This window comes from Pezoporus occidentalis, unplaced genomic scaffold (assembly GCF_034315485.1).
Source record: "Pezoporus occidentalis ecotype Australia unplaced genomic scaffold, CSIRO_AGI_Poc_V1 ctg91, whole genome shotgun sequence".
In the NCBI taxonomy this organism is placed as follows: domain Eukaryota; kingdom Metazoa; phylum Chordata; class Aves; order Psittaciformes; family Psittacidae; genus Pezoporus; species Pezoporus occidentalis.
Genome location: NW_026916273.1, coordinates 2,032,955 through 2,059,957, shown reverse-complemented (window position 1 = coordinate 2,059,957; position 27,003 = coordinate 2,032,955). Strand labels below are relative to the sequence as shown.

At 43.2% G+C, this 27,003-nt stretch overlaps 1 long non-coding RNA gene across 5 annotated transcripts in view; it reads left to right on the top strand.

Moving 5' to 3' along the window:
• Positions 1-20,525: 20,525 nt before the first annotated feature.
• LOC134156906 (uncharacterized) overlaps positions 20,526-27,003 on the top strand; it is a 40,446-nt gene continuing 33,968 nt past the window's right edge. For all 5 annotated transcript variants that reach the window (XR_009962121.1, XR_009962122.1, XR_009962119.1 and 2 more), the window contains exons 1-2: positions 20,526-21,333; positions 24,757-25,272. This is a non-coding gene — a long non-coding RNA (uncharacterized LOC134156906). The remainder of the gene's footprint in view (positions 21,334-24,756; positions 25,273-27,003) is intronic.

Here is a 27,003-nt window from a genome sequence, read left to right as displayed (position 1 = left end):
GCTCAACAACCCTGTGGGATCTGCTCCTGTGTTTCCTAGAGACCGGATCCTGCATCTTCTGCTCTCTCCTAACGCAGGCAAAATTTCAGTGAGCAAAACTTTGAGAGCCCTGTGAGTAAGCCCAGGAGTTTCCAAAGCGCTGCAGTGAGGAGGGGGTGATAACTCATGTGCGTACATCCAAGCTCCCTTTTGCCTTGCTCCAGACATGTCTCAAAACCAAGCTGCTGCACACAGTCTCTGCAGAGAAAGTGTAGCCTGTGGGAGCTGCTGTTTTCTTGGTGCCTTTCCCCCCTGTTTCCTGCTGCAGGTTGAAAATGAGCCCAAATCCTCAGGTTGGGTCCAGCAGGCATGGTGGGAAAGCCCATGGGGTGAACTTCACGGCATGGATGTAGAACTGAAGGTCACCACACTAATAATGAGGGGCCATGCCAAGGCTTGCCGTACCTGGAGGTGGTTAAACTGGGGAGGTGGGACAGGGAGAACTGGGCTGTCCTCACTATGGCTGGGAGATGGGAGCTCCGGATGCTGGCAGGAGAGACAAGCCTCATCGTTTGACATAGGTGGCCCTTTGCTTTGGTGGCAGGAAAGAGGAAAGACCCCTCTTGCCAGACTGATTGATGCCTGTAGGGAAAACCAGGACCTTTTTATTGCTGCAGTGATTGTGAGCTCAGTGTTGTGTAAGTCCAGTCTTCATCTCTGAATATAGAAGCGAAAATGAATTTAAGTATGGTCATGTTTGCATGTATTTATTGCAAAGATTTGTTTGTAATTCCTATAATGTTACGAATATGTTCGTTGGCAGAGGAATGACAAGGCAGGGCATTTGCTGTCTGGTGAGGTGTTGAACTTGCTGCGCTGCTGTTCAAAGTCTCAGTGGATGGCAGAACCAGACACTGAGTGAAAATGGAAAAGTCAGGGTGGGAGCTTTGGAGGATGAGGACAAAACATTGATGACACAATTGGGGTTACATGAAGAGAATATTTCATGGGTGAGAGGTGGGTTTATTGCTGTGAATGATCATGCAGGATGGCTGTGGAAGGGCGCAGAGACCTCAGTGATGGCATCCGAGGGGATTTGATATGGGTGCTGTGAAAAGACAAGAGGAGAGGCTGAGCCATGACAGGGAGGCCCTGCTGCTGGATGGCAGGAAAGGGTGGGCACAAACCAGCTTTTCCCACGTTCTTCTTGCTGTGATGCTGCATCTCCGAGGCCTCAGCCCCAGCCTCACTGCAGGGTCCAGTTCTGAGCAGCAGGGCAGGGGCAGAGCCCCTGCCTTATGTCCTCTGTGCACATCAGCACTCCAAGTGCTTTGCCAGTTACGCAGCCACCACTAGCTCTCAGTGGCCTTACTTGTGCTCCCCATTGCCAATTCTTTCTTTGGGCACAGCAGCTTGTGTGCGTGACGTAGATCCAAATAAGGAGGAGGATTCTCCTTGATCCTGAATTATAGACTCTTGTCTTCACAGAGGGCAGACACTGACCCTTTCTCCCAAAAACAAATGTATTTTCTCGTGCGCTGTGACAGTGATTGCTGTGCAACAACAGAGAGTGCCTTTTCATATTTCTCTGTCACTTTTCTCTCCACTGTTGCTGCTCGAATTGCTTCTGACATCTAAACAAGATGCTGCTGCCAACCTTCCACAAGCAACCTGCTGGGATAGAATCAGAATAGTCAGGGTTGGAAAGGACCTTAAGATCGTCAAGTTCCAGCCCCCTGCCATGGGCAGGGACACCTCACACCAGACCGTGTCACCCAAGGCTCTGTCCAACCTGGCCTAGAGCAGTGCAGGGATGGGATACTGGATATTTAGAGGGTTTAAGCAAAAATATCTGGAACAATTAATATTCCCTGCAGTGTTTTTTTTACAGCTGCACTCTGTGTGTGCACCTTGGAGGGAGTGCAGGGGAGAGTGAGCAGAGCTCCTTGGGATATGAAGCCCAGGTCATCCTGCTCTTCCTCCTTTGGTAAACTCCCAGCTCTCCACAGAGACACAAAACCAACATGTGCCTGTCCCTGCAGAGAGGGATCTCCCTGGGACTGTTGCAGGGAAATGCCTGCAGGCCCTTCCTTACTGCTCTCCAGAGCAGTACACCCTTCTCCAGCCTGTGGGGTGAATAACGTGGCTACAGCCAGCCTTCCTTCTGAAGCAGCTTGGACAGATGTGGGAAGTCCCCGTGGTGAGCAGGTCCCTGCTGGAGTCTGAAGAGCAGCACTGGACACCTCTGCAGGGCAGGGATTGGAAGGGCTGCTCCATGCGCTGGTGAATCGTTGCGAGGGCTTGGGGCTGCAGCACACGGCAGGTCGCAGCAGGCACAGACACCCTCTGTGCTGGGATGTCCCCATCGGGGATATCAGCTTTCAGCGGAACTCTTTCCTCAGCAGGAATGTTTTCTTTGGCTGTTGTTCCAGTGCAGGTTCTGCAAAGCCTCTATGACTCAGTTCTGGAACGAGGAAAAACCCCAAGCAACAAAGCCAAGCTTGAACCAGTTACTGTTTGGTTTCAGTTTTCTCTAAGCCAGGTGAGCAAAACCATTCCAGCTTCAGGAATCTATAAACTAACATCACGTTTAGCTAACCCACCATCTTGTTCTCTAATCAAATACATTGTACTGCTGGAATTGAGTAGTTCAGAGCATTTTGCACTTCATTCAGCATGATACCAACCTCCTTTTAAACATCTGGTTATCCAGAATTGTGGCTCTCTGTACGTGTTGCCTGTGGAAACTCCAGGCAGGAGAAGTGTTGTGATTCTCTCTGCTGGACTCTGTTTATTTTCAGGGAATGTACCAAGTTCTGTTCATCTAAACACATCCAGCAGCAAACAGTGAGTGACAGTTTCTTTGCTCTCAACCTCTTTTCAGCTTGAAACCATTTCCTAAGGCTGTTTAGGTATTGTTAAGTCCTTGCCCGTCATCTTCCTTAAAAAATACACAGCCCTGGAGAGCTGCTTTTAGAAGCTGCATGATCTTTTGGAGTAGAGCCTGCTGTGTTTCACCTCCTGGATTTTGTGAAGGAGCTGATAAATCCCTTTTAGGTATTTTAAACTGCCAGTTATGGTGTCCCATTCTTAGGAAACCAAGATTTCTAATTCCAAAGCTGACCTACAAAATCTCTACTCTCTAAACTTCATTTTGGGAATGCGGTATCCCCGTTCCAGAAGCAGTGCTGACCTCCCAGAGCTTGTGTGGGAGAAAACAACCAAAGTGAAAACGGAATCATTCCTGTGGGAAGTTGGTTCCAACAGCACAGCACTTTTCTAAGAATAATTATTCTGCTGGCAGCCGTTCAAATCTTGCAAGTTGTAACCAGGTGCCGGATTTCGCTTTTTACTTTCTACCCAATCTTGCCTCAGCCTTTTTTCTTCAGATAAGAGGTTCTCAACTGCTTCTTTCAGTGTTGGTAAACCTCCCTCTGAAGAGTTCTGTTTTCTGTGCCCGTCTTCCCACGCCTTATTCTGAATTTCTTTTGAAACTAGGAAGGATCTGGAAATGCTTTGCATTGAAATCCAACCGCCTTGAGGAAGCTCGTATTCTACTTTAGTTATATCCAGGCTCCCCAGCCTGGTGTATGTGACCATACTGTGACTCTGAAGTCTTTCGCTACAGTGGTTTGCTGCTTTGTAGAAGACTGTTCTTGGAAGGAGCAGAGGGGAAAAGGCCTTTTGTAGTGCTGGATCTCAGCCAGTTCTGTCTGTCCTTCTCCAGGTATTTCTTTTTTTAGTTGGAACTAGCATCTTGTTTTTCTGATTAATAAAGAGAGCAAAAATGGATTTGTCCTCCTAAGAACTTCAACAGCGTGCTCACAACAGAGGCCAGCACAGTAGGAACCTGACGTACTACCTCTGGAACAGCTAGTTCTTTATTTCCCTGTTTAGGAGGCTGCAAAAGTTGGTGGCAATTTGCTGCCCATCAAGAGCCTCAGTGCTTGTGTGACTGTCCAGACTTAAGGGCTGAGTGTTATTTCCTGGTACTGCAACCAGGAGGACAGCATTTCTGTGTGATGGGCTGTACCGTCAAATCGCTGGAGTATAATTTTCAAAGGTGTCTGTGTGACTTCAGAACCCAGGTTCTATTTTTAGGTATAATTTGTGTGCCTGGAGCCACACCTACAAAAGGATTTGGGCCTTTTTTGTACCTATCCTGAACATGCAGATCCTCAGAACTTCTGCCATCGTGCAGCTGAGCTGTGGTAGCACTGATGGCTTATGGCTCTTCTGTTTACTGTAGTCGATAAGGTAAGCATCTGCTTCTGGACAAGAAGCTAGGTTCCCATTTATGCCTAAGCCCTCCTAAGATGTTCCTTGGTCTGTGGAGGCTGATGTGACAGTGTTTTCAGAGAGATTTCTTCTCATGTGGGATGCGGGCAGAGTAGGATGGCATCTGAGGAGGAGGTGTTGGTGTTTCTATTTCCAATAGCACAGTACTTAGATGAGTGTGTGAGAGGCCAGTGCTCAGATATCAAGATGCTTGAGGGGACTTCAAATCCTGATCCCAGCTGAGTTATTCTGGACGACACTTCTCAGCTGCTCCTCCTGAGCAGAGCTGTGTGAGATGCTTCAATGTGCCTGGGCAGGGAGGGGATGAGATGGTGACTTGGTGGTTAGGCTGCTTCTACAGCGAGAAGGCAAACTGGTCCTCCGCATGGAGGACTTCCCTCCCTTCACTGGTCGGTGAGGAAGGGTCCCTTTTCCTCTTTGCTCCTGCTCTGCTGGCATACTCTGCCCTCAGGTTCACTCGCTTCATTTGTGGGTGATTGTCTCTGTCCCCTGTCTGTATATCTGCAGCGAAGGGGTTGCTGTTTGCTGTCTCTCCTGCTCAGGGCTGACTCACTTCCTGCCTTAGTAGCTCGTTTGAAACCTTCCTGTTTTCTGTAACTTCTGAGTGCAAAGCATCTTAGTGAAGCCATCTATGAAGCTTATTACAGACATTGTACTGTGCTGCCTGACACTATTCTGCATCAATTCTTTTCACTCAAGCTGGCTGATAGGGTGGCAGCAGATATTTTTTACCCATTGAAATGCTGCATTCATCTTGGTGAGAGCTGTTTGTCACAAGTGCAGGGTGCAGGCAAGCCCAGGGTTTATCTTGGGCAGCAGTGAGCAGCAGAGGTGCTGCAGGCCAGGGCAGAGCTGGGGCAGATCTGTGGGTGCGTGGTGGGGTCTGTGCTGTACTGGCTCTCAGCCTGGCTTTCATGCATGTTAAAGCCAGCCATGGAAAAACAATTATTAGAATGATAAACCTGAGCAGAATAACTCTGGTGGGAGTTTAAGGCACTAGGACAGATAATCTGGCTTCTGTGACCCTGAGCAAAGCTGTTCTTGTAACATCCAAGCCGTCTGTGCAACTACAGAGCAAAATCCTTCCTTTAGGATAAGAATTATGTGCATGTACGTGCACTCATGTACACAAACAGACTCTGGGGGGAAGGTTAATGCCTCTGTATGAATCTCTGAAGGCATTTCCTACTGGGAAAGCTTCCCAGTTTAGAGAAACGTGTCATGTAGGGCAGCTGCAGTGCTCCTGTCTTGGCTTGTTCCTCCCTCTTTTGTGAGTCCTGTCCACGAGCAGAGCTCTGTGGCTTCTGGAGGCTGCACAGGTCATCAGGAGTATGCGGAAGGGCTATTTCTGCCATCCCCTCTCTCCTCTGTTACCCAAGCATGCCTGACAGAGCTCTTCACTGCTTGCAGGTGAAGTGGGAGCACAGTGTCTAATTTATGTCTATAATAGTGCAAAATAAGAATTGGCTAATCAAATCCTACCTGGCTTGTGATTTGACCATAGCTTTTGTACATGTGCAAAATGGGCTATGAAAGGTGCATGATTTATAAAGTATTACCTAGGTTTGTCTGTCAGCCTAATCTCTTTTGAGCAAGTTGTATTGGATGTTAAAGGAATGAGTCAGAAAGCAATGGGAGAGCTCAGAAGATTTGTAAGTCAACTCAGCTTAAAGAAACCTGACAACTGGAAGCACAAGAGTAAAAATTGATATATGTACTTGTATGAGACTCTATAGTGTAGAAAAAGACCCAGGCTTACTAAGAACTCGTACCCCAGGGGAAACAAGGGAAAGTTTGTTTTTAACAGTACTGAGGGAGAAAGCCCAGTTTCTTCAAAAAACATTGTGGATTGTGCCATAGTTTTCAATGGGACCAGGCTCCAGCTCCTCTTGGAATTCATAGCTCATGGTGTTATCTCACTGTCTGTTACAATGAAATGCTGTCAGCAGGGTTGGAAGATTTATGAAATCATGCAAGAAGTGGCTATATATCTACTGTGCTTTCTGAAGGCTATATATTTTGTGAAAGATATTTTGTATACAGGACCTGATTTATCTCTGATGCCTGCATGTCTTATACTGCTGTAAAGATTTTAACTAACTTAAGAGAGATCCTTCCTTTTGTGAGGACCTTTCCCCCCAGTGAAAGAAGGAAGTCAGCCATTTATATAGAATACAGTGAACAGCAATAAATAAAGGGGAGAAGCTGGAACTACCTGATGGTGATGATTCTGGCACCTGGGCTGTGATTTAATGCCTTTAGAAAGCACTGCATGACCACACATCGTGCTTCTGATAGTGTTGCGCTCAGGGCTGTAGTGTTATCTTGTTTGGCTTAACATAATATTGCCTCAAGAAATTCCAGCCACTGAATTTAGACTTCCTGTCCAAAACCAAATTCAGTTAGTCAAAACTTTCCAGATGAGATGCTAAGACAGTAATAACTGTCCTGACCAATGTCAGCTGCTGAGCAGTGCACAGTGTATTGTCTGTCTCTTCCTTCATCAGTCACTGTGTGCAAGCTTTCTTCCCCCCCCGTTAGCCTTTGCTTTTGTTTCACAAAGCAGAGAACTCGTCCTGTCATCCTTCCTTTGTAAAGGCCTGTGTAAATGCTTGGGCTTTCCTGATCACCTTTTTGCTTTTGCTTGGAAGATATGCTGAGGACTGGGGAATGTGATTCTCTCACCATGGGACTCGGGTTGTGTTTAGCTTTAAGTTATCCAGCTGTAACACATGCACATAATGAAACGTTCCTTTTGGGACCCAGGAAACTTGAATAATCTTTACTTAAAGAACCAGCAAGGATGTATTGGTCAGCAGGGATCAGATTAATTTAGTTCAGTGTCTTTTACAAAGAGGCTTTTAAACCTGGGGCTAGAGTGAGGATGCATTTTGGAAGGTGTACCACTGAACACTGCAAATATAGCTCAATCCCAGCCTGAAATATCACTGTTCCTCTCTTCCTAAGCAATGACTTACACAAATTCATTTGCACATCCTTATTGATTAAGCCTATGAGGGTCTTTGCTTCTTTGTGCCCAAAATTGACCCTGGGCAGCATCTGACACATGGTATTTTATTAGCTAACACTAGGTCTCATGCTGGTGAAAACCAAAATCCCATTTCCAGATGTTTTCAAAACTTTGGGAATATTTCCCATCTTGATCTGGACTCAGTGTCAATGGATCTGTCTTCCAGTGTAAATTACTCTTGTTGCATATTTTAACACAGGTATTAAAATGAGGAATGAGTTTGTGTGTGAAACTTCTGCTCTTATAAAAGGCATTTTGTGTGTTAGCCTAGATGGAGATCTGTAAACCAGATCTTGGGATGAAACAAAAGATGGTAAATACTTTTGCCCCGAGTATGGGCAACCTGAGCCTTTGTACTGACTCAGAGGAATGTGGTTATTAACAGTAAATATCTTCCCAGTTTTCTTCTCTCCAAAGTAGCTGGTCCATACATGAGCTTGTTTTTGTGGTAGCCCTTAGGGTGAATGCAGCAGAAAACATCAGAGCTCTCATGAAATGCATTTGATATGTTTTATTCATTGGGACTGGAAAACAGATTAAAACCTTACTGCTTGCAGTCCTGTACTTGGGAAAACATTCCTAGCTGCTTCCAGACTTGTAGATGGAGTGAGTTTCTCCAAGGTCTATAGAGGTTGTGTGTGGAGAACCTCCTGGAATGTATCCTGGAAAATCTCCTTGGCCTGACTGAGATGAAGGAGACCAGTGCAGTGGGAGTGATTTCCTGAGGGTGAGTCCTGCTTCAGTACCCACCAGAACTGGAAAATGTCTGGGGTTCAGACTGAGGTGGTGGAGCTTTACTCTTTCAGGGCTAAATCCACAGATCAAGGAGTAGAGCCTGCTGTTAGCCTGCGATGAGTGGCTGTGAAATAGGTTTGGCAACATCTGTCTAATGCCTGGTAAACAAGTGTCTACGTTGAGCAAAACAAGGATTGGCACACTTGCCAGCTTTGCCCGAGAAGCCTGTGGGATGAGTGGGTACCAGTGTTTCAAGCAGTCCCTTTCTCTTGAGGCAGATCAATCTGCCTCAAGTCAGTGGTGAACATTAAGATAGAGTATGCAATCTGTGCTGCTGCTTCTGCTGCATTATTTGTTTGTGGATAAATAAAGGCATTTAATTAACCAGACCTTCAATTCCATCCCTTTCTAATAAGCTGGAATTACACACATCGAGCATCTCGATACAGGTATGGAAAAGTAGATTTGTTCATGCCAGTTTTAAACATCAGTCACATTATTTTGGCTACCAGAGCTGTTAGGCTACAGGACTAATCTCTTCTCCATTAGGGTCTTGCTTTTTATTTAGATTTTAAAACTGTATTCAACTGAGGTTTTGACCGAAACTGAATCACTATGTACTTGAAAGCTAAACAGCTTATCAGGCATCTGATAACGTTTTCAGGATTTCCCCAGATTAGACCGCGGAGTGTACAGTCAGGAAGCTGAAGTATTGAGCGCCTGACCAGAGCTTCCTCCTGTGCAAGAGGGGGGGTTTCTCTGACTTCAGTCTTTAGCTCTACATGCATGGTCTGAACCTTGAAATCTAAAGGATAGAAAGCACCCAAATCTCCCAGCTGGGTAATCTGAGCAAGGCGAATGGAGTGTTTCTTTTAAGCCCCGCTTGCAAGGTCAGCAAAACAGTTCTCACCTCTCCCTGCTGTTGCGTTACCTTCCTGGCTCTTTATCAACCAGGGAATCAGAAAGGGACTTTCCAGAGCTATAAACGGGTGGGCTGAATAGATGGAATGAACCTGTATGCAAATGAGTTTTGATTCCTTCCCTTTATAAACTTAAAATGTTTTTGAGAGAGAAACAGATCGTCCAGAATGTGGGTGTCTGAGATTGTTACCTTGGAGTGGCTGGGTCTCTCTCCCTGCTGTCTGTCTGCCTTTCTGCCTGTTTGTCTTTCCATTGTAGAGAGCAAAGCGGAGTGATGTAAAATAGAAAATGAGAAGTGCAAACCTGTGGTGATTGAAGAGGAGGAAGGAAAATGAAAGAGAAAAAGCTGAAGAGTGGGAAAAGATAAAATAAAATGAATTTTGGGGATTCCACTGTGAGTAAGAGCTGAAAAAAATGTAAGCTGATTTATTACATGCTTATCTTCTGCCTGAGAGCCACTATGCTTTGTGTATGTGAAAGGTAAATTGCACACTAAAGACTGAATCAAAATGCCAAATTCTTCCTCAATTCCTCCAGCTTTAAACCAGAGTAATACTGTCAGCTTTGACAGATTTACACTTTGTAAACAACAGCAGAATCAAGATCAAGTATTTGAGTCATTTGGGGTTATATTTATTCTAATGCAGTGAGAAGTTTAGAATGATTTTAAATACTGTTTTATTGTGTGTGCATAGGGAATCTGCACATTTTCTAATGCTTCCCTTCACCAGGCAGGAATTTTTTGCTGTTGTCCTTCCAGCGCTGTTATGACTTTATTCCAAATCCAGTGGCAATTCAGAAACAAGGGGTGGTGGTAGCATTATGTATATTAATGTTTTCCTTGTATTATGATTTATGTATATGGTTTTTTCCTTTTAAATCTGTATTTTAACCCACTTAAATAGCAACTATTTAAACAGGGAGAGGATGTGAGTTAGTTGATATGATATGATACGATGATCTCCATCAGATGCCACTGATTTTGAAAGTGCAATGTTAGATTGCAGCCGAGGGGATTGACTGGCTATACCTGGTTTTCTTTCATGTTGATCCTTTGCTTCTTTGAAGATGGTTTATCTATTTTTTCCTGTCTGTGCTCTGAGCTTATTTAGGCATTCAAAAGTTTGTTTTACAGTATGGAAAAAAGGGATGGAGAAAATGCCACAGTTTTCCGTGGTGGAATTTCCAACAAATTCCCTATTCGGTTAGAAAGGAGCAGGGATGGGTTTCTGGAGTCCACAGGATAAGGCAGCTCCCATCCTTCCACCTCTTGGCCTGATTAGAGACAGGCAGTTACTCTTTTCTTGTTCTGAATAGTTTGCTTGCTGAAACATGCAGTTTTGAATGAGCTAAAATAATCTACAAAGCTTAACTGAGTGCAGCAAATAGTATCTGGTAAATAGTAAAAAGCTGTGATATTTTAACATTTTCAGGATGAAGCCTTTATTTTTTAAAGAAATTCTGTTTTCATAATAATAATAATGACAACAAAAAAGAAACAATTTTTTTTTGTTTGTTTTAGGTCCGAAAAACGCCCTTGTAATGTACCTAAAATTAATGTGTTTTGTCTTCAGCAAATAATTGGGGGTGGGGAAAAATCATTCCAGGCTCAGCCAAATTGCATTTTTCTTTTGCCTTGTTTTTAATTCTTCCTGCTTAGTGGATATAAAAATTGCTCATAGCCTTATCTTTGGTACAGACCGTTACTGAACTGCCTGTATTTCATTGTCATCTTGGAGAATGTTGGGACTTTATTTTCTTTGGGAAATGGTGGTGAAAATGTGAATTATTTGGATTATAAAAATGTATATTTTTATGTCTTTTTATTGGTCAAAATAAACACATTATCCATCTTTTCCTATAGTTAAAAAAGGAGAAAAGTCAGTTTTCATTATTGAAATAGATTTTGTGTATAGTTTTTGAACCAATTCCCCAATTTCATGAGCAGGGCTTCAGCTACTCTCTTCTGCAGCTTTTTAAGTATCTGTACTCTATCCTAATTTGCTGCAGGATGGGGCTTCACTGGTGCTTAATACAGCTTTATTTCTTGGGAAGCAGGGCCTGGAGCTCCCAAGGGGAGGACTGCAGAGATGGCAGGACAAGCAGCTGAGGTTGCAATGGGGAATCTTTGGCAAGAGAGGTTTCAAGTGTGTCAGTGACTACCTGTGACCTTCTTGGGGGAATTCATTAAGGAGAAGCTACAAAAAACTTATTCAAGGCTGTATCTAATCCTTTAGTGGGTACTGGATATCCAAGGCCATACTGGCACCTCTAACGAGCTTATGTTAAGTCTGTGCATGCATCAAAGAACGTCTTTGCTTTTCACTGTAACCATTAGTTGTAGTCAGCATACTTGACTAAGGGTTCTAGATGTGATTATGTTGAATCTCAATGGCACCTAAAAAAGCACCTAAAAATGTTTCTTTAAAATCAGATCAGGTGAGCTCAAGGGGAGCACGATTTAAAACCCTGAACAGGAGGTGAGCGTATCCCAGAGGAAGGCAGCACTGGCTCCCCCCAGGCTGGCTGTGTCAGCATTTCTCACCCTTTTCTAATGGAGCCCCTTTGAAACAAAAACCTTGGACCATTTCACATGCCCGAAAAGGAGCTGTCTGCACCTGCAGGCAATCCCTGGCAGCATCCATAAACAGGCTCCTAGCTCTGTCTGCCAGTGCTTGTGCATCCCTGCCAACAGCATAGGGATAGAGGCGTGTTTTTTAATCTGCTAAATGAGACTGTTCATGGATCAGCTCCTGGTGTCTGACAGCAGGTCCACAGCCCTCTGGCTGAGTAATGCTGCCAAAATAGCTCCCAGGGGTTAGGGTTCCTTAGCTGGGTCAAAATTCAGTGTTCCCAGACTACCTTAACTGGCACGTATCATTCTCTGCATTAACTATGGCTGGCTTCACAGTACTTGAGCTGTTTCATTGTTCTAATATCACACTCGTTTATTTCAGTAAATTAATAGTGAACCAGACTGTATGTATTGAATATAATGTACTGCATGCTATTCATAGTCTATTTTCAATAACTACAGTATAGTTACAATATAAAATATAAATACAGTAATCTTTTATATCTCAATATTCATATATTGAACCACTTTGGAGAAAAAAAAATATCTCTGGCTTTTAATGGATTACCAACATTGCTGTTATTTATTACAGTGTGTTTTTCCAAAGAAACTCCTTGCTGGGTGATTGTCACTTTCCTTTTTTAGATAAGGGGAGAGTTACAAAAAGGTGATTAATTGATGTTTGCCTGTTTGGTTTTAAGAGCTAATACAGAACCTACCCATTTGGGATTAATAATAAATAGTATAGTAGTTATGCAGTGACAAATGCTGTAAATATCTGTGTACTTTCAGCAGCTCAAATGTTACCAGTTCTTTTGAATTATTACAAGTATGAAGATTGGAAGGGAACAAGAAATGGCCATATACTCTCTCCTGCTTACTTTTTACCCTCTTCCTATGTTTTTGAGTGTCTAGATCACATCTGAAACACATGGATTGACCAGTCATTTCAGGCTCACTCAGTTCCCCTACACTTGTCAGGAATTGGTTCAGATGAACAGTTTATCTTACCACCCTGCCTGTCTTTTCATGGGCTGGAGGTAGTATGTGTCTCACCTCCAGCATCTGCCATGGGTACAGTGATCAGCTGTCCTGGCCAAGGGAGAATGTGTTACTGGGTTTGGAGGCAGCTCCATATTCAAAGAGGTAGGTCTTTTCCTTCATCCTCGTTATTAGTCAGTTGGTATAAAATTTCTTGCATGTTTAGAGTGAAAATTTATTGCTGAAGTTATAATGAGTAGATAAAGATAGTGTTTCACAGAGCTGCAAGGGGCTTTAACTTCTCAGTTCTCTTTACCCTTATTAGCATGCTGAAAATTTGCTTTCCAGCTTACAACATCTGGGGGCTGTTAATACAGCTGTTTCTCCAGTTGTGTCAGTGTGCACAATATGTTTCACACTGTTTGTATCCCTCTGTACAGTGTTTCATCCTGTTAGCTGAGATACGTAAGAAAAAATATGAAACCCATAAATGCTTGTATTTTTCAACACAAAAAACTTGGTGAAATTGCCTCCAGGCTGTAACTTATTATGGCTTACTGGGAATATAACTGAAACTATACTATATTGTAACTATACTGTGAGTATATGCTATAGAGGTTATTAAAAAGAACAGCTGGTATTAGAAGTCTTTATTGCTGGTGACCAGATCTTTGTAAAAATCTGAAATGACATTTTCATTATGGACTTTTCTATGTTACTGTTTTAACCAGATGCAATGTGTACAGATTGCAAACTAGGTGTAAATCATAGAATAGTTTGGGTTGGAAGGGACCTTCAAAGGTCATGTAGTACACCCCCTGTGCTATGAGCAGGGATATCTTGAACCAGACCAGGTTGCCAGAGCCACATCCATCCTGGACTTAAAGGGATGGCACATCTATCACTTCTCTGGGCAACATTTCAGTATTTTATCACCCTCATTGTAAAAACAAAAGTTTTCTTCAAAAATATATATTCTTCTTAATGATTTGTGCCTGGTATCTCTTTTGCCATGTATTTTTTCTTTAAATTAAGTAAAAAATGCCTCCCCCCACCCAAATTGGGATGTTTTAGGCCAAAAAAATGAAATGGAATATGCAATCATTTTTATCTTCCTTGAAGAAAGATGGTCTGCTGCACAAAGCACTGTGTTGTTGGAAAATGTGATTAAAATGGAGACAACAGAATTGAATGTCCAGAGAAGCAGAGTGGAATAATTCTACAGGAGAGGAAATTGAATGTTTGTTATTCATGACATAGACATTGGCAGTAGAAATATAACAACCACTTGATATTAAAAATGCATCCAGGAAATATCTGGGAGTTTCAGAAAGCAAATACACTTGCTTCTGCCAAGCCCAAAATATGTGCTTGGGCTGATAGCAGTTCATCAGGAGATGTACATTTTTATCTGCAAATACTGAATAACTGGGTTTTTTTTCTTCTTCTTCTTCTTCTTCTTCTTCTTCTTCTTCTTCTTCTTCTTCTTCTTAGTGGGGGGACAGTAAAAGTGTCTGTGTAGTTGCTGGGCTGAAGGCGTTATGGGCCTGATGCATTCATCACCTTGAAGGGTTCAGGAGAAGGAATACCTACAGGCAATTCCTCATCTGGCAGTGATGTGGTGGGAACCTGGTTGTAATCTTGGAGCTTAGCACCAGTGTATCAATGTCTGATGTGAACTGCTTGATAACGGCAGAGTGTAGCTCAAGAGCAAAGCTAAGGTGTGCTTTTCCTTTAAGTCTGCACTGAAACTTTGGTCTTGGGTTTTTCAGTGGTGAACATGATCTTTATAGAGCAAGGAAGAATTAATCATGTCTCTGCATGTGAACACTTTTTGCCTGTAAACATGCATATTTTCTTCATTCAGAGGTATTAACAATATTTAAGGTGTGTTACGATATGGGCAGCATTTGCCTTGTACCTAACCAGTAGAGTCAAGACTTTCTTGTTGATCCTTAGCTCTGCTGTTAGTAGGAGTGATGGAAACAGTGTAGAAAGGTTGGTTTTGGTGTGGTGTATCCCTGAGCAGGGACAAGGCAAGCTCCCCAAGGCCCTCACAGCACAGTGAGCTGGGGAATGAATTTCAGTTACTGTGGGGTGCAAAGGAGGCTGCCTGCCCCGGGCTAAGCGGGGACAGATGGGCCAGGGCAAGCAGCCAATCTGGCCGAGGGATGTGGGAAAGAAGGGAAAATCGGAGAAATGTGGACTTTTTTACATGGAGAAGCCCAGAAAGGTCAGGAAAGGGTTTTAAAGGTTGATGGTTTGGGTTTTAAACGTTGAAGTCTGGGTTTATTGTGCCAAGCAGCAGTTTCTCACTGACCCTAGCAGCAGGCGCAAGGCTGGTATGCAGCAGCACCTGGCAGTGCTGCCACAGCGGGTGGGTGGAAGACATCTGCCCAGCAAGCAAAATACCCCGGGCTCCACAGAGCATGCAGCCTACGGCCCTGCTTCTGAAACCCTCAGCTCTCACACCCTGCGACACAGCAGGACAGTTTTAACCTGAAAGCTTCTGCTGGGGTCCAGCGTGTGGCTGCCTCTGGTGTCACTGTGGTCCTTTAGGGCTGCGGGCTTTCTTTTTGTTAATCTCAAGCTCTCTAGAGCGACTTCATCTTCCATTTTGCCCTCTTGCTTCAACTAAGCAGATGTCAGTGTAGCTGTGAGATATGTATTTTTCCACTAGCTGTGGGGAATACGTATTTAACTAAATAAGGGTGAAGGAGATACATTATGCTCCTAATGAAATGTGACCATACTCATATTTTATTTCAAGTCGCCCATTGGTGCTAATTAACTACCACCCATGATGAGCTCATTTGAATAGTATCTGGATTTCACGCGAAGCTGCAGTAGATCATTGACTGGTTAAGAAGCATTAAAATCTCACTCTTCAGTTGTATGTTCAGAGAAATGTAGATATTGTATCAAAAAGGAAGGTAGTGATGCCAACATCAAGAATAGAAGTGAGGGATGATAAGGAAAAAGTGGAGAATTTATACATTCCATTAACTTAATGGCTTTAGGATCTTTATGTTATTTCCTGTTAAAACATATTTACTCCAAAAGGAAAATTATGGAAGAATGTTTTCAGGCACTTAACATTATTTAATCACTCTAAAAAGGTTTGCCTTTCGGTAAAGCAGTAAAACTTTATATGATGATTGCCTACGAAGTATCTGTTCTGAAGGAATAGTTAATTCTCCTGTAATGGGATCTCCAAGCTATGAGGTACTAAGGGAGCTTGCTGGAATAGGAAAAAATAATGTTTTTTCAAAAAGTAGATTTATGGCCTGTTGAAACCTCACCTCCTCACTGCTCTTGCCAAGGGAGAACAATATAATTTTATGGGCTGCTTCTTATTTGCAAATGCATGAATTTAATCCTTGAATAAATGAGTTCTCACAGGGAGGGGGGCACTGCAGGAACGACACTGAAAGGACAGAGGATGGCACACTTGAAGTTGATAAGCGGTCAAAGCAGAGGGTGGCTGAAACTGGCATTGTGTTTTTTAAGATCTGTGAGAGCTAATGCACTGCAACAGTATTAAACTCAGCAGGCAAGTTGAGAGAGTTTGACCTTTTCTCCTACTTGGTTAAAAAAAACTCTAAACCAACTTAACACTGAAAATTACTGAGGAATTATGAGCATGAACCAGTCCGTACCTGCCCTGTAGGGATTTTACTAACACACTCACTGATACAGAGCTCAGCTGGGGTGTCCTCCCAGAGCTTTGGGAGGGAGCAGAGCTGCCTGTTGCAGAGGGTGCTGCAGGTTCCCAAGTCAGAGATTTCATCTGCATCCCTGTTCTGTGGATGTCTGCTCTCCATGCTCATCTCCCTGGAAGGTAACAACCGTGCAGGCACTCACCAGGGAAGTAGGAGAGGTAGGTTTAGCTTCTCTTGAGCACAGGGCTGGGAAGCACACCATGCTGCACCCCAGTGTTCAGCTGCCCTCCTGGCCAGGGAGGGGGCTGCCATGGGAGGGCCACCACCAGTGCCCAAGCAAGCTAGCTTAGAGCTACCACAGGTCCATTTACTGTGTTTCGTGGAGAGGTATTTAGTATTTTTCCTTGTTGTTAGCATGTCTGATTGCACAATGCAAACAAGTGCCAAAGTTATGTGTCCCCAGCTGAGTGTGCTGACCATGCTGGTACCCAGGTAGTGCCAACTCCTTGTAGGCACTCAGTAGAAATTCCATGGGCAGGGGCACTGTCCCAAGGGCTGGGAACATCCTTTAATCTTCCTGAGCCTTTCTCTGTTTTACCCTATCGTGTTTTCATCAATGCCCATTTGATTTTCTGTCCTGCTCGAGATTGGAAGAGTGATCACTGCAGAAGGGCCGTGCTGCTGGTGAACATCTTGCTTAATGTCAAGAAGATCTCATTCACAAGCAGTACTCCAGTGACCAACCAGAAAAATCAGAGAAGCAAAATTCATTGCTGCAGTATCTTGTTCCAAAGTTGCAGATAAAATTGTGTCTTATTTGTTAATTTGGTTTTCTTTCCTGTAGTGGAAGTCTCAGAGTCCCACTCACAGACTGGTGGGACTGTGGGGACCACAAGACAGTTATATTGCAAAAATGTTTGTTCAGAGCTTTCCCATCCAGCAAGAGAAACAGTTAAAGAAGCATGTTTTTAATTTCTGTTGTTTGGTTGACTGGTTCAGCTGCCTAAGAAAACAATTACAGCCATAAAGACATGGGCACGCAGTTGGATGCTGCAGCAGTGGAGCTGTTGGATGTCCTGCCAAACAGCGCACTCTGCGCTCAGCCTCTGATGTGTTGCTAATTTAGCTGAAAAAGTGACACCGGATGCTATCAAGAATCATTCACTGCAATTTTATCATTTGAGATGAAGATTTTAGAGATACATTTCAGAGTGGGTTCCTAGGTAAATTAAACGATTTAGAAACCCAGATAGTAATTGCTGTAGGACACGCTGTGCAAAGAATAGGGTTTTAATATCCACACAGTGCTGGCTGCACAGTCACTGGTACCCCTGACTTCAGCTTCGTGACTGAGTTTTACTGGGGGAGCTTTGAACTCCTGCCAGGGCTGGGCAAATTTCTGGTTGGAATAAGTTGGGCTTTTTCCAGTCAAAAAAATTGGAAATATTTTTGAATTGAACTATTCACAGGAAAAAGCTAGAAACTCCTTGATGCTTTTTAACTTTCCTTCAACATTGTTATTTCAAAAAAAAATCATACTTATCTACAATTTAGAAATGCTACACTAAAAAAAAAAAGAAAATTCTTCTCTTTGAACCATTTTGTTGAGTAAATTGACTTAAATTTATTTTTAAGGCTAAAATATTTAATCGGAAATCCCCTTGACTTCAAATATTTTATTACCAACCAAATATTTAGTTTCACTGAACCCAAAGGGATTTTTTTTGTGGCGCCTCCTCTCACTGGAACACCAAGAAATATGTTTAAAATGTTCCAAATCAATCTGAATTTTATTTTCTTTTATAAGTGAAACAACACTGTTTACACCTAGTGCTATGCAAACATAAGGTCTAACTTACAGAGGAATACATCATCCAACATCCTAACCAGGCTGTTTTTCCTCAAAAATTCCAAGTTTGGGCTCTAACGTTTGATGAAATCTGTGACTTCTCTCAGGCTGTGTCAGAAGCGATGAGGTGTTTCCTGTCTGAGATGTCAGCTTTGATCTTCAGTGCATTTGAACAATATTTATCTGTATTTACCCTCCTGCCTTTGGGTGAGATTGTCACCCTGGGATGAGGTTGTCACATCAGACAATGTTGTGTCAGGGCACAGCCACGCAGCTGTAACATTGAAGGCTTCTGCTGGCCTTTTTGCCACCCAGACTCTGACAACTCTGGAGGGCTGCATCAGTGCCAGATTTCCTTCCTTGAGCTTCTGGATGGATGATTTTGTTAACGAAGCTCGCTGTGTGACTCTGCGAGGTTTTACCTCTCTGCCTGTGTCATTGTATTAAAAAAAAAAGGGAAGAAAATTTATAATCTACTTCTTTGACATTCCCAAAGGCTTCCAGAAAAGTGCAAAATGTGATATGGTTATACTCCTTGGCTATAAATTCCATTCTTTTGTTACTAAGGATTCTGCTATATGTTAGGGCACATTCTGTCTATGTGTGTGGCCACTTCTGGTGCCAGAGGGAAATATAAAATAGCCCATTTCTCAATATATATGTCCTCGGGCCATTACTCTGCATCTGACCTACAGTCTGGGTAGAGTTGCTTTGTCTGCAGTGAAGATTTCACTCTTGTGTTTTACAGCACCTGGAAGGCAGCCAGTCACTGGAGAGAGCAAGCAGGAGTATGAGATACTACTGTGCATCAGGACAGCCTTAAAGTGAATGTCATTTATTCTCAGCTTTGAGAACTGAATTCCATGGGTTGTAATTGAATCCGCTGTCAGACCCATGGGGCTCAGTTCTTCAGCTTGGATATTTCTGTCTTCATACACACGGGAGATCAAAGAAGCACTTGATCATTCACTGACTCTTCTGGATGGTGATAGCAGCAAGTAGGAGAGAAAGAATAACTGATGTGAATCATTTTAACAGGCAGGTTTCATTGTGAAGGCCAGGCTCTCTCAAGTTAAATAGCTATATGGTGATTGGATCTCTCCTTAACTGATAGGCTCTATGTTACTATTCACTGCTTAATTCACTCTGTTCTTTCCTCTCACTTTTATCAAGGTTACATATAAATCCTGAGATATTGCTGATTGAACGACAGTGCCCAAATAGTGCGAAGTGATGCAGTGCTCCTACGAGCAGCTGTGGTGAGTTTCACTAGGCCAATACAACCCTGGATCTCCCCCATTTGAGCACCAAGTTTCCCAGCTGATAATGTGCTGTAACCTCCTCTGTCTGGTACCACTACTGTGCAGTTGTTTCTTTTGCTTTGCCAAATACCCGTTGTCAGCAAGAAAAATATCTCGGTTGCGACTGTAAAGAATATGCATTTGCACCAGCTGCGAGCACCCTTACATAAACACACATTTGCTTTCCTGAACATGGTAATATGCTCCCAGAGTGTTTGGATTAGGGAGTTTCTAGTGTAATCAGTGGTGGCAACGTGAGTGCTGTTTGAAGGCTCAGCAGCACAAGCATCCCTTTATAGGGGGATTTATTTAAGTCACAGGCTAATGTATTTTTTATTGGAGGATCTGTGCTAAAATTTTTCATTCAGGCATCAGGAAAATAATATTTGTGGTCTTTAAACATGTAAAGAGTTATCAGTGCTAATGAGCTTTCCACCTCTTTCCTGCAATAATAACACCTTCTAAATTACATTTTTCCAGCTCAGTAAAGTGATACATTGATCTCATCCCTGTGGTGCAATGCTCGCAAAAGCATAGAAATATTAAAATCCCACAGGTGCAGGAGCAGCGTGCTCAGCTAAGTAGCTTAAAACTGTCATGTGCCTTTTATTCTGAAAATGTATTTACACTAAAAAAAATCAGATACAATCGCTGCTGCCTGTGGATACAGATGTACCTTCATAGTGAAGTGCTTTTTATACCAGTTTTTATTCTAGGTGTTGAAGATGTTCTTTGTGGCTGTCTGAAGTGTATTGTGCTCACTAGTCTAGATATTACAGTTCCTGGAAGAATTCAGCAGCTCCAGCAGCTCCTGCTGTGAGAATATCCATTAAAGAAGAGGGAGGAATGCACAAAGCAGAGTGATGAAGTCTCATTTTTTCATTTCCTCTATCATCCCTGTCAGAAAGAGGAAATGAAATTTGAGGTCAGAGTTAGAAAAATCTGCAGAAGAAGAGGAACAGAATAGTTCTACAGGATGTCTAATGCAGGCAGCGTGATGGATAGTAGATGGCTGAAGGCACAAAACTTCATCCACTTCCTTCGCTATGAAGTCCAGCCTTCAGGCAGTGATGCAGCAGAGAATATGATGTGTTTATAGTGGTAATCACACAAGGTCACTGGTGAAATCAAGATGGTCTTTGGTGCAGGAGCCTTTGCAGTCCCATCTCTTTGAGGGCAGCCCTCAAATGCTTTTTTTTTCCCCTCAAAGTCCACAGTAAGTCTTGAACTAATAATAACAAAATTGATGTTATCTTGAATTAAGCTTAAGTAGTTAAAAGATGAAGGGGTGAACAAGTCACCATCATCTAAGTGAGGGAACAGATCCAGGGCTGTTAGGCAGATAATGGCTTGTGCCTGCAGTAATACTCCAGGAAGGGTGATGGGGTACTCATGGTGAGCCCCCAGAGTGTGGTTCCTCATTCCCTACAAATTCACACACCAGAGCACCACACCTTTGAACTGCAAATAGGATATCACTACCAAAGAGTTGATGGCTGTATGTGAATAGCGCTGAACCTCCCCAAGTGCCGCAGGCTGCCTATGCCTAGGTGAAAGTCATGAAACTAATGCCTAGCTTTTGAGCTCCAGCTCTTCATCAGTGTTGGGCTTGCATGTAGGAAAACAGTCGCACAGCCCACATGTAATGAAAAAGTAATTGGTATTTTTGTCCTGAAAAAGTATATGTTCTGATTGTAGCTGTTCACGTGAAAAAATGGTGAAGGAAAGAGCTGTTCCCAGAGTTTGCCGTTTTCATCTCAAAGCTGCCTAGGTGTTTTCTGTGCTCCACAATTCCTGCTGGGTGGGAGAGAACAGATTAAAATGATTAGACACAGAGCTATTTTGAAAGCAGAAGCGAGTCTGCCTTTCAGCCCTGCAGTGACCAATCATTCGGTGTGCTCTTCCTTTGCTATAGGCTCCTGTAGTTACTTTTGAACCTTGCTTGCCCTGTGGGTGACAAGGCATCTTCTTTTTGGACATTCTTGGGATCTTTAAATCAGGTAAGTTCTCAAGTTGCAGGCTGCCAGTGCCATGTCTTTCAGCAGAACAGTATTCTTACCATGCACTTTCAAACCAACATGCCTTCTGTCTGTCTAATTGTGCTCCCTCTCAGGGAACTGGTTTATTCTACTTCACTATAGCCAGGGCAGTCCTCAGGATGCCTCAGCCTGCAGCTCACGCTCCAGCCAGCCTGCATGAGGCTACGTGCCTCTAAGCACACTGAAGTAATGCAGTGTCATGGTGCTGAAGTGATTCAGTGACTCATTTCCTGATGCTCTGTCAGATGTAGAACGTGTTACGTGTATTAATTGATACAAGACCTTACTGAATCCACCAGCTTTGTGCACAAACACCAGAAGTGAAAGCATCACAATTCTGATGACTGCGTCTCTTCTGAAGGATTTTCTCATCTTTTCTTGCCCCCTGACTTACGAAACTGATCTCTTCAATCTGGTCCTCTAAATGTTTCATTTCAGAGTGAAATTCTGATTTTTTCATTGTAGTTTTTTTCCTCTTGGCAGGATCATTCAGGTGAATCCAGCTGTATTCGTTACTGCTGCTCTAGATCTGTAACTTGAATTTGGGGCAAGTAAAGCATTTGCTAAAAGAATATACCCTCATCCTCTTCAAGCTGATCTATGCCACCTTCTGGTGCTTATTATTCTATAATCTTACTCTGCTTATTTTGTTCTGTATAAATCAATGGGCTGAATCCCCTGGCACAGCTCTAGCAGACCAGCAAGGCTACCTACATTTTAACTGAGAGTCCAAACACCTAAAATGGAGAAGCAGCCCTGAATTCTTTAGCATGCTTGTTGCTCTGCACTTGGTGGCTTTCTGCTTGTTATTCACAACGAACAAATGAGGGCAGATACCCTTCTTCTTCTGGTATAAGAATGCCTGAGTGTCACCCTCTGCTGCTGTTTGTGTGGTTTTCTGCCTCCCACTCCTTTGGCTGACATTCTGTACCCAGTTCTTGGTCCTCAGTCCCTCCCTGCCTCTCATGGGGCATCTCTCTTGTGGTATTTTTTTCCTCCTCTGCATATGGTGGGATTGTGTTGCTCTTCTTCTCTGTAGCTCATCCCCCAGGACTCTTTTCTCCCTGCTACAAGACAGTGCTTGAATCTGGTATAAAAATCAAACCTCCTGAGTGCTGGAGGGGCTTATGCACTACTTCAAAAGCAGAGTGGAAAAAATTAGCAGAGCAACACCTAGGGAGTGGACAGAGGCAGACAGAGGGAGAGGAGCTGCTGCAGCAGTAACAGCCCTGTAGGTGCTCCTGTGGTTTGCATTGTAGGTAAAGTGAGAAAAGAAAGCAACCTGTGGCATTAAGCCTGCTCCCTTTTGCTGCCTCCCACTCATCGTTTTCTCCCCAAGCCTCTGCATTTCTTTCTTACACCATGTGTGCCTTGTCCAGTGAATGCTGATGAGAGGCGTTAGTGCAGGCTGCAGACAGGCATTTATTCTCCGCAGACTATCTTAAGTCTTTTCAAATGAGTAGCTGTTTATTGCATGTTCCTCTAGAGATGGCCCTGGACTTGTTGCTCTTTGGTACCCCAAGACAAGATAGCTGTTGCTGAATGTGGCTCTTCTTTTTGGCTAGCATCCTTATTCGCTTCCAGGAAAATGATGAGTTTATGTCAGGTTCAGTAATCCTGATGGCTGCACAGTTGAGAGCAACAGCACTTTAATATGAGTGTGAGTGTGCATGTGTATATATGGAAACTCTGCTAAGGTCACTAGTTTTCAATGACTCATATTCTGTTTTTGTGGCAGCCCAGCCATAGCAGGTTGTCCTTTTTTATCTTCTGTCTCTTTCCTTTAAAAAAACCACTACATCAGAAAAGTTAATATCTAAATATAGCTTGGAAGGTCCGTGTCTTTGGCAGGACACACGCATTCAAGTACAGGAACCTCTGTTCACTGGCATCCCTCTTTAAATCTGCAGTACTAGCCTATTCTTGCACTGGCAAAGAAGCACTTTTAAAATTTACATTAGGTTAGAGTTATTGTGAAAGATATTTTCTGGGCTGTCTTTCTGGGGGTCATCCTTATCTTCTGACTGCTCACTACCAACCTGGAGAGGACTGTTGGGCAAAGCCAGCTGAAGCAGGCTGTCCCTTTATCTAACTGAGGCACTGAGATATTTCTGGTTCCCATTAGTTTCTACAATGAGGGAATTTTCCACTTTTTCATTTCTGTGCTAAAGATAGGACTTGCACTGCCCCAGCACTTATGGACCATAGAATCATAGAATGGTTTGGGTTGGAAGGGACTCTAAAGAACATCCAGCTCCAAACCCCCTTCCATAGGCAGGGACACCTTAGGCTAGTTTGTACTGCTCACAATCCCCTCCAGCCTGGCCTTGAGCACTTCCTTGAAGACTTGGAAATTTTTAGTCAAAAAATGTCATTTATTGGAAGAATCTGCCAAGGTAAGATTCTTTAGCTTTTTCTAATTTAAAAAAACCTCTTTCTCTGACTTTTTACCCCTTTGTTTTCCTCTCTTACCCCACAAAAACCCTATGGTCTAATACCTATTGAAAAAACTATTGATTTTGGAACACAGATTTTGGGGAAAGGAAGCTGTTCCATTTCAAGATGTGAAGGAAGTTCTAAAATCAGATTTGAAATACAAACACAAATTGCAGAGGATTTGTCTGTATGTGTTAGTATCTGTAGCTTGCCTGTAAAATCCTCTGCTGTACGGGTGATGGCAGAGCACCACCAGCCTTCATTCATCACTGCTGGAGCAGCAGGCAGCACTCCACTGTGCTGTGGAGCTACCTCTTAGAAGCAGATCATAGACAAATGAACCAATTTGTGCAAAAATAATCATCACTGGGATGATTCTTTCAGATTCATAATAGTGTATTAAATAATAACCATTAATTTGTTGTCTAGAAAAACACCCGGACTCAGCCAAGCATTTCCAGTTTCTGTAGATAGCAATTCAATTACTATTGTGCTGGAGTTAAATCTCATGGTATTCCTGTGAGAAATTTTATTCTGTATTTATTCTCATTTTATGGACTGGGACACAGGGATGTACTTGGCTGAGGACACAAAATAAATCTATTTGAAGTTTTCTAGGAATTTTGCCATAGTTAACATCAGTGGTTGAAAAACTTGAGTATAAAGGATGCTGTCAGTGTTGTCTGTAGCCTAGCCCTCCTCTGAACAGTTGCCCATAGTGCGGAAATGTCCATTATCTGCCTGCACTGTTGCTCAGAAAGTTGCTCTGCCTGTTCCTGCCAGGGAGAGATCTTAGAGGAGAGGAAAATGCCTCCTGATGCCCACGGATCACCTAACACCATCAGAAGCAGAACCACCTAAATCAGACCCACTTCAAAAGCCTCCTGTTAACATTTTACAGGTTCACTTGTTTTACATATTTCATCCTTTCTGTGTTTTCCTCTGCAGGCTCATGTAAGGAAGAGTTTTGCCTGGATGCAGAAATCTGTGGTTCTTGTGACATTTTTAGGCACATCAACTGGTTCACACAGCCCTTGCGAACAGACCGGAGGCTGCAGCACATCCTTCAGTGCCTGGGCACTTGCACCATGGTAGGGGCTTAGCAGTGGAAATTTTTATCTCTCCCAGCAGGAAAACAAAGCTTTTCTCTTGACTGAGCTCTCATGCGGTGCTGACAGCACTGGCTGGGGTGCTGCCAAAGAACAAAGGGCAATATTGTCTTTAAAAAGCAGAAAGCGCATTAAAAGTTTCTAAGCTCTGTTTGTGAAAATCTGGAGTCACTTCATTAGGAGCTCAGAATTGGTCTGACTCCTTCCAGCCTCCCCACTTCACCCTCGTCTCTGTGCGATATTGCAGCTGCTCTGATGAAAAACAGTTATTTAAAAATCTGCTTGTAGCTATGGCAACCTTCATGCACTGCGTTCGACCAAAACTCTGAAACAGCAGCAGAAGTTTCTTAACAGGGTATTTATGAAGATTTTTGTCTTTGTACAATTTAGAATGGAAATACTCCAGTTTTAAAGAGGGGGCGGTTATCAAAATCTCATTAATTTGGGAATAACATTTTTGTTGTGGGAGCTGCTGCTTAGCTCTTCTTTTTGTGGTTCTGAGGTTTTTTGGTTGTGGTGTGTTTTTTTTTGTTTTTTTTTTGTTTTGTTTTTTTTTTAAGATTCCCCTGATTTCTTGAACTCTTCAGAGCCTAAGACCTGGGGCACTTTCCAGCTCCCTGTTCCTCCTGCCTGTGCCTGCCCTCCTGCTCTCTCTAGCAGATGGCTAGTTTTGCAGCAGTGTGGTGGAAGGAAAGTGGTGTTGGGATCAGGCTGGTGAGGATGGAGCATTGCCAGGGGTCCCAGACTTTGCCTTCTGTTGGAGAATCCAGGTGATTTATTTAGCCCTTTGCCCATGCAGTTGGCCAGTTCCCTGCTCCGAGAGAAGCAAATAGATGTGCTTAGTTAGGTTATTTGGTGCCTCCATGATATTTCAACATTTCTCAAAGACATGAACTTTCAGGGTGTACTCAGTTTCTCTAGCTACAGTCACAGTAGACTATTCACAGACATCTCAGTTGTGCTGGCAGCACCTTAGTAGAGTTACATTTGCAAAGTTGCTATTTTTCCTTTTCTTTTACTCCCTCTTTTTCTCTGTGCATTCACACCTTCAAAATCATCAGGATAAAATTATGGAAGCTTCGCTGAGATGTACACTCTGTTGCCCTAAACCCCCTTGAGCCATGATGATATGTTCTGGTGCCTCCAAAGTGTGGATTAGGTCTAATTAATACTGTTTCTTGGTCAATGGTTTTGACACAAATGCATCGAAGGGATTTATGTAATTACAGATGTAACAGCAAGGGCTCTTTTGCTAGGAAGCTCTCGGGGCTGTGGCAGGGAAGTTTGCTCCTAGTGATGGGGTTTTGGCCTCCAGCCACTGTAGGTATGTGTCTGCCCCATCACTCTTACACTGTTTTTTTGCCTGGGCAGGTTTGAAGCCACCGATTTGCACTGAAAGATGCTTTAGGTGTGGACAGGCACATTCCTCAGCTAGCACACATTTGTATAACTGAGCATTGGTACCTTTTGTCCGTACCAACAGGGTTATTCCTGACCCATATGGTGAAATGTTCATCTTTTGAAATGCTTCACAATAGGTTATAATGAGCCAGCAAGAGGACGTGTTATCAGGGTAGTCAAAGAGGATTGTATTTCTTTATTCTAACCTGTAGAAAAAAAGAGTTGAATTGATCTCATTTCTCACAATACATCTAAGAGAAAACATGCAAGGGATGTGAAACATTCAACACCTTCCAGCCCTCCCACTGTGCATTTTGGATAACTGACGTTGTGTCCACCCTCCTTCTGGTACAATGAACATCCAGTGTCTAATCCATACACCCCATCTGTTGCTGTGATCAGGTGAGAGAGGACCAGGACATAGAAGAATATAGGCCTATTAGATAGGCAGGGCTCCAGAAGGGGAATTGCACTACTGCAAACAAAAGAGATTGAATGATGAAACTTTGCTGTCCATTGATTGTGCTAAACCAACTTCATTCAGGGCTGTGAATCTCTAATGGAGACTGCAAAAATTGCCAAAGGGGCTGGAGTTGTACCTGTATTGGCATGGGAAGTTTCTGGTTTGATAGGAAATTGGATGGATCGAAGAAAATAAGGCTGAATAGAATCTGAAGGAATCATC